Source organism: Phoca vitulina, unplaced genomic scaffold, assembly GCF_004348235.1.
Source record: "Phoca vitulina isolate PV1807 unplaced genomic scaffold, GSC_HSeal_1.0 scaffold36, whole genome shotgun sequence".
In the NCBI taxonomy this organism is placed as follows: Eukaryota; Metazoa; Chordata; class Mammalia; order Carnivora; family Phocidae; genus Phoca; species Phoca vitulina.
Genome location: NW_022589739.1, coordinates 14,940,117 through 14,948,548, shown reverse-complemented (window position 1 = coordinate 14,948,548; position 8,432 = coordinate 14,940,117).

Here is an 8,432-nt window from a genome sequence, read left to right as displayed (position 1 = left end):
TCCTTAAAAAAATAAAAATTATATGTATAATTTTAAATGGGTCTGCATGATTATATATCGAGTGCGAAAATAATAGTATTACAAGCCACTGAATAAAAACCCACGAGTTCATATTGATATAATTGAATAAATAAATGGAGGAGAGAGGACAGCTCTTTCTACACTAGAGTTCCAATTAATGTAGAATGTGCACAGACTGAACACAATATGGTTTATTCTGAACACCTGCTTTTCTTCTGGGAGTCTGGAATTTTGGTACATGCTAGGCAGAGGGTGCCCACATACCAGCCCTCAATAAAACTGTGAGTGCTGAGTCTCTAATGGATTCCTTAGGCAGAAACATGGTACACATGCTGCATTTTCCTTGCTGGGGGGAAAGTGTGCTTAATGCAACACCTCAATGAGAGGGAGAAGCATAAGAAATACTACACATGGATTCTTTCAGACTCCGCTGTGTCTTTTTTTCTTATGAGCCAACGTGTCCTTACTACATTGCTGTAATAAATCTTAGCTGTGAGTGCAACTATAATGCTGAGTCCTGTGAGTCCTTCTAGCAGGTCTATGAACCTAGGGGTAGTCTTGGGACTACTACTACAAATACCATATATAGTTTTAAAACATATAAAACAGTAACATATATTAATGGACAGACATGAAGAAAATGCATAGGAATAACAAATACTAAATTCAGGGTAGTAGTTACTTCAGGGAGTGCAGAGAGTAGGATATGATTAAGGATACCCAAGGGACTTCAATTGTATTGGTAATTTATCTTAAGGTGGTTCATTTTATTCTTCTTTAAATCTTATTAAATATTTCAGTTTTATTTAAAATTTTTTTAAAATATCTTAGTTTTCAAAGATTGGCTCATACAAAATCCTAGGGTTCTTCACCCAGACTTCTCCAAACTCACAAACACCAACTCTGTAGATCAATCACCTAGTCAGTTTTAGAAAAATATCTAAAGGTGATCCTGGAGTCCCAGGATCGAGTCCCACACGGAGCTCCCTGCTCAGCAGGGAGTCTGCTTCTCCCTCTGACCCTCCCCCCACCATGCTCTCTCTCTCTCAAATAAATAAATAAAGTCTTTAAAAAAAAAAGAAAAATATCTAAAGCTAATGCCAAATTTTTCTCAATTCTTCTTTGACTGGTGGTCTCAGTCTTATGCCCGAAACAGTGAGTAGCAATCCCTATATCTGGAGGGAAAGAGATTTAAATCCTGACTTCCCACTCCCGAACTCGGTGACCTTGGCAACCTTCTGTGCCTTAGGTTCCTCATCTGTAAAATGGACACACTTGGTACTAATCCTCACTCATGGCTAGATCAAACAGGTTTCACTTCCTATATGAGAACCTCCCAGGCTTTCATGCTTTAAAAGTTACTCCTCTTCCAGCCTTCACAGTGACTTGTACAGATGACTTCTGATGAATTTTCTATTGGCCACTGATTAATCTGACAGAAAAGGGACCAAATCCATTCTAATGGTTTCATACAACATTTAATTAGCATACTATCAACAGGACTCCAAGCAACAGGATGAGACCAATCTGCAGAACTGGTCAGGAATCAACCGAGGGCCAGGACTCAACTAGCTAGAAAAATGGCATCCAAAAAAACCCAACCATACATCAAGGTCTGCCTTAGAAAGCCAGGTGGCATTCTCTAATTTCTGTATTGGCTCTATACCCAGCCTGAGGGATTAATCCAGGTACAGCAGGATGTACTCGTGATTGGAGACCTACCTTGGCCCACAGAGAAGTCGAGGGCCATTCTATCACCCATAACCACACTGGCCAGTGAGTTGAGACTCACCTGAATGCCTTCCAGGGCTGAGGTGGTATCACTGATGGCTTCAGCTAAAGTTAGGGATGAATTTCATATTAACATTTCAAATAAGATGACATCTCAAATAAGATGAATCTCTAATAGAAGATTCACCATTGTCAGACTGTATGTGGTCAAGAAAAACAGTAACACGAGACAGATTAGTTTCAAAATCAAAACTTCTTGCAGATAACTTCTTGCAGAATGTGCATGAATAAGCCACCCCTCCAGAAAGCTCCTCCATGTAACCAAAGGTAGCCTCATTTTGGAGCAATCTCCACAGTCATCTGAGGGATACATGATCTAATGATGGTGCTTCCTTACACTTAAAGGTTGCTTATGATCCTCCCTATGGTGCAAGGCACCATGTTTTCAGGGAGGGGAGCAAGTTAATGTCTGGCTTCCACATATAAGTTACAGTCCTGAGGGCATATGCGATACCTGTTTAAACTGTTGGGGCCTCCCAAGTAGGACCTACATCATTCAGGGAACAGCAGTTGACTGTCACTAATGAGGCCTCCTGGGCACCTGGTAGGCTTCAGAGTTCCCATTAACTTAGAATAATTGAAAACAGTCCTTATTTTTGGAAAGACAGCCTGATGGCAATTGGCCCAAACTGTCCCACAGGTACACACTACCAGCCAGGTGGCATTTGTCCACCCCATAGGAAAAGAGAGCAATAGCTACTAGAATGGGGGTTAGGGAGACACCTACAGGTTGTGACGTGTTTTGCAGGAGAGGTATGGGAGCTGAAAGTGCCCCCGATGTTTCTGATAGACTTCTCAGTAGGTTAATGACTAAATTATGGTGACAGCCATCTAGCAGGGGATGTCAAACCAGTCAGTCAAGTTTAAGGAGTCTGCAATAGTTTGGGAGACTTGTACGAGGCCATTTTCCTTTGAGAGGAAGGCTCCAAGAACCATGTCAACCAACAAGAGGATCCAGGTGCCTGAACCAGAATTGAATGAGAATATTCTAGCCTCCTTTTGGCTAGGCTGCCACCTGGAAGTTGTAGCAACAAGGCTGACCTGAGGATGCTGTTAGGGCAAAGATAACATCATGCCTAGCAATGGTCAGGGCAGAATACTGAATTTCCAGAATAAATCTACACAACACTCTCCAGTCTCTCTGATCATTGCACCACAAGCAGCTAATTTTACATGTCAATTTGACCGGGACACGAGGTCCCCAGATACTTGGTTAAACAACATTTTGGGTACGTCTGAGGGTGTTCCTTGATGAGATTACTATTTGGCTCAGGAGACTCAGTAAAGCAAAATGTTTTTGCTGTCCAATCTGTTGGAGACCTGAATAGAACAAAAGTTGGGGTAAGGGAGAATTCATTCTATCTGCCTGTCTTCAAGCTAGGACATGAGTCCTTTCCTGCTTCTGGACTGGAACTTATACCATCAGTTCTCTTGGTTCTTGGGCCTTCTGATTCAGACTGGAGCTACACCACTGGCTCTCCTGGGTCTCCAGCTTGCAGACAGCAGATTATGGGACCTTTCGGCCTCCATAATCATGAGAGCCATTTTCTTATAATACATCTCTTTATATATATACACAAACTATTGGTTCTTCTTTCCTGGAGAATTCTAGTATGGCAGTAAAAAGTGACTGCTTTCTGGGAACAGCCATATTCAGTGGCCAAACTGCCTTACGAAGGTGTACTGACCAGGATGAGGTAAGTAGAAATCTTTTGAGTACATTTTTTGAGTAGTCAGTCCCAACATACAATGATAGTCGATGCTTGTGGATGGAGTGGAAGGCCCATCAAAGACCTTGACTATCAGCCTTCTGTTGAGTGGTTTTTGTAATAGAAGATTCACCATTGTCAGACTGTATGTGGTCAAGAAAAACAGTAACACGAGACAGATTAGTTTCAAAATCAAAACAGTGTGGTTGGAGTTGGCTGATTGACTAGAACAGCAACACTGTAAACTGTAACCTGAAAAAGTGGCAACAGTGTTGAGGCACTACTGATAACCCCAAGAGGGAACCAAAGGTCTGATAGAGTCAGTCAGGACTGGGTGGAGGCCAGGCCTGTGCTAGACAAAGAAGACTTAACAGGAGTCACAAGCTTGGCCTGTAGTGGTGGCCTCTGCATCAGAACCACCAATCTTTTACTCTGTGCCCAGGCTACGATGATGCATGTAAGGCCATGACTGCTATGAGGATGAATCCAGGCAATCATGGTGGCAATCTGAGTGGTTACGGGCTCCGTCGGCAACTTGATTCCCAGTTGGCCTCACTGGAGAATGAACCCCCACGATGGACATTTACATGTGACCCAGTTTAATAGCTGCAATTTTTAGTTTGTGGCCCCCAAGAAGGGTGTCTTTAATCTGACAGTCTGTGTCTTCCAAGTGACAGACCAGAAGACTAGGCCATTGGCAACAGCCTGAGTTAGTAAAAATTTAACATGTCTGGTCCCTAGGGATTGTCTAGGACACGGGTAACAGTTTTCAATTCAGCCCATTGTGCTGATCAGCCTTTACTGTGGTCAGTTTCCAGAATCATCACTTGACACCAACAGCTCTTAACTTAGCTGGACCATCAGTGAACCAGGCCCAGGCATTTGATTAGGGAAGTCTCTGTGAATTAAGGGTCCTATTGAGCCAGTGGCTTTGCTTCAGGCAGCTGAGTGGGGAATACAGTTCTTCCAAAGGAGTGACTTATCACTTCAGGTAAAACTAAGATGGACGGCTGGCTGCATCCCCAGAACACATCATTTCCATTTGACTAGGGAAGGCTGCTGCACTTTTTGTTAGTTTCACCTCTAATTTCACATAACCCAAAATGGGGGTGTTAGGTCACTTACCAGGCTTCCATGGGTCGGATATTGTTTCAGCAATAGCTCAGTAATAGCCTCCCGGCTGTCCAATTTTTGTTTTTGTTTTTTTGAGAGGGAGAGAGAGAATCTTAAGCAGGCTCCACAACCAGTACAGAGACTGACGCAGGGCTCGATCTCATGACCCCGAGATCATGACCTGAGTGGAAACCGAGAGCTGGACACTCAGCCACCCAGGTGCCTCTGGCTGTCCAACTTTTTAAAAGGGTGTACTTGGTGCCTGCAAAGGACATGTAGCACTGCTATACTGGGAAATGGCCTGAGTACTCCAGCAGTCACCAAGTTTTCAACTAAAGCTGTTCATTTTCCTTTCTCTCCTCTTAGGATTCTATAGTTTGTTACACTACTCAAGAGAAGCCAGGAATCACTTCTCTATATGCAGTAGTCCCTGAATGGGAGACTTACAAACTTTCACAGTTCAGTTGAGTGGATAATTGCTACCAGTAACACATTACTGTGAAAGCCATAAAACAGTAGTAACTGAATCAGTTCAGAGGCTCCCCTGCTGTCGCTCTCATTTTCCTTTCCCACTACAGACTTTGCCCAAATGTTGCCACATGAATTCAGGCACTTCTCCCCACCGCCCCCTGCCCCCAAATATGGGAACTCAAACCAGGCAATCTAAGATTGGAAGGCACAGCCACCAAAAGATTATACTCCATCCCAGCAAAGAGGGTGCGGACATGAAGGGAGTGGGAGAGGCTAGCCTGCAGGGAGCAGCTGGGTCAGTGGGAAGGCCTCTTCTCCTTAGACTCCTGCTCCAGGGTCAGTGCCTCCTCTTCCTTGTGTATCTCTTGGCTCCAACAAGCACCTAGGGCTCAGGAGCTGGGTTTGTTTTTTTTGTTTTTTTGCCTGCCTTGCATTACTACCATGGATCTGCTCCACGCTCCTTGGTACTTCTGACCATCCCTGTGCCCAGGGCTTCCTGTCTCCATGGGACCAAGTAGGATAGTGACCTAGATGCTTATATTCAACAGAGCTATAAAAAGAGAGTCCCTCTCCTCCTCAAAAATCCCCAGCATAAAGAACGTCTTTCCTTAAAAAAGAGGGAGAGAAGGATTAGGGGTTTACAGAGGGAGACTGACCTTGTGCCAGTAAACAAGGTCATGTATTTACTTTCATTTCAAATGGCTACCTCCTTGGACTCAACAAACTCCGAATATATTTGGTCCACTCAAAGCTCTGTATCTTTTTTGCTGACACCATCTATTTCGCCTTTGGGGAACCCTCGACTCATCAGTCACAGCCATAGGGCCTTCAGCTGGGGCCACAAGCATGCTGCCTTGTTATCAAAACATCCTTTCCTCCTCCTGTCCAGAGAAGAGTGAGTAACAACCTAAGTACCATTTGGGCAATATGTTTCAATCCTACCTCTTGCTATTTAGCCTTGAAATATTCATTAACAGGTGGGACAATGAGGGACCCTTACTCACCCGCTTGCTCAGCAGCATTTCCTACTAGACCCCAGGTTATTTTCTCATATTCCCTCACCGGACCCATGTCCTTTCTCTTTTAGAAAGCCATGTCTGTCAGGATCCCATCCTCGTTACCCAAACTGTCAGAGTAATCTATGAAAGGTCTGGAATTTTATCCTACTTGCAACTGGCAAGTGACAGGAGACTCCCAGATCAGAGATAAGAGAACTTTACGCTTACAAGAAGCAACATGAGAATGATGTTTGTGCCAGTTCTCCATGCCCCCCCAAAAAAGTGACTTGGGGTAGGCCTAGACAGATACCTACACATACATGCAGGGGGAATGTGTCATAGGGAAAGAACCCTGAGCTTAGGGGATTCAACATTTTTATAATGCACAGTAGGGAAACCTGCTCCTTGGGAAGAGACATTATTTCATCTCTCAAGATTGCTGTCAACAGAACACTGAGATATGCCCAGGAAGGGGTCAGGGTCTTACATTCATACGAAGCAAGAACACACAGGGGTACTCAGGGCTCATGGTAGATTGCCTCTCCTAACAGTTTCTCATTCTCCAGTGGGTCACCTTCTACAGCATTATAAACCAAATACGCGGAACTAAGGGCCTGAATACTATTCAATACTCATCAATGGTTTCCCATTGTCACAGGGTTTGTTTGTCAGAGGGAAATCTCCCCCGCCAAGGGCCAAACCTCCCTCACAGGAGACAAGACCCACTACAAAAAATTGCGAGTTCCTTACTGTGGTCTTCGGACAGATCTAAGGTTGGCTTGATAGACTGTAGGAGGGATCTGGCTGCAAGACAACGAAACAGTTGCCATTCTTCTTTAACAAGCATTTTGTACCGAAATCACTTCTCTCCCAAGCAGACCAGCTGAAGTTCTAACAATTCACCTAGTTTCTGCCCACAGAAGCAGGGAATTTACTTCTCTTCATGCTCGTGTAGGTGGGTTTCCCTATAACTGCTGTCTGAAAGGAGAAACCTGCTGCCCACTCACAATGAATATTAGTGAATAACAGTGTCAGTAATTACAATAGGGCAGAGCCAAGGCTGCCAGATTAGTGAGGAAATCCTCCTGCCCAGAGGCAAGTAAGCAACAGCCAAGGCACCTTCTGAGCAACTGTCTTTGAACCTACTTCCCCAGTCCTCCTCATTGTAACAGGCAATAATATATTCATGTATTTAAAACATCATCCTGAGTAGAGAGCCATAGACAACACCAGACTGTCAAAAAGAACCAGGGCGCAAAAAAAGGGCTGTGAATCCCTGCAATTATTCTCAACATAGTTGTGGATATCAGAAGTCATCTGGGCACATGTACTCTCAGGCTGGGTTAAGAACATTCTACTTAATAAGAGCCTGTCAGTGGGGACAACGATACGTTCTAGAAAAAATATTGTGATTTAGCAGTTTTCTCAAATGGTTTCCATCAGGCAGACAAAGTTTGAGGTAGGGAGAGGGGTGTCTAGCCAAGGGTGGAGATAAGGTAATAGTCGGTGAGGGAAAGGGCTCTCAACGGAGGAGGAAACTGGACCCAGAGAAAAATATAACTGGTGTAAGTACTCAAAGGAACTGCATTTTTTGCCATTCCCTCATGTTGTTTTGAAGCAAAAAGATGGTTTCTAAAAATATATAAAATCATCAAACATCAAATACACATTAGCAGCTGAAATTTGCAAATAATGAACATTAGATATCTTTCCCCACTCTCCTCACAGTCTCATCTATTTTGGAAGACCCAAGTCCATTCTAGGCGGGTGTGAGGAGTTAAGAGCCAGGAGAAGTTGATGGGTGTCAGGGTGTGCTGGTGGGAGGGGTGCTGCAGACCTACTAAAGAGGGAAAAGAGCAGCCCAGAGGCACTCAAAAGGGGCTGGAGTGACCACTGGCCAATGGATGTGCTGAGAGCCAACCTGAGGTGCTCTGCAGCTCCACAAACCCATAAACCCCCAAACCCATGCTGAGGCTTGACCCTGCTCAAGTGAGAGGAAACTGTCCTAAAATACCACAAATGTGGCAGGGAGGTGGGTGACCAAATGTTAACACATTGCTAGGCTGCTAATCCACTTCTTTATTTAGAAAATCATACTGCCTCAAATGGTTTCTGGAGTCAGGGAAAAACCTTAAGAGATCCACACAGCCTATGAAATCTCAAAGTGGGGTTTATGGGCAGACTGAAGGGATTACAGCACTCTTATCTTCATATTCCTAAGAAATGTTTTCTATGTGGGCATTTCTGGGAGGTAAAGAGCTTTAATCAGTTCAAAACATACATCATCTAAAACCTCTTTGACAGGTTCAGACACGTTCCTAGAGAAGGA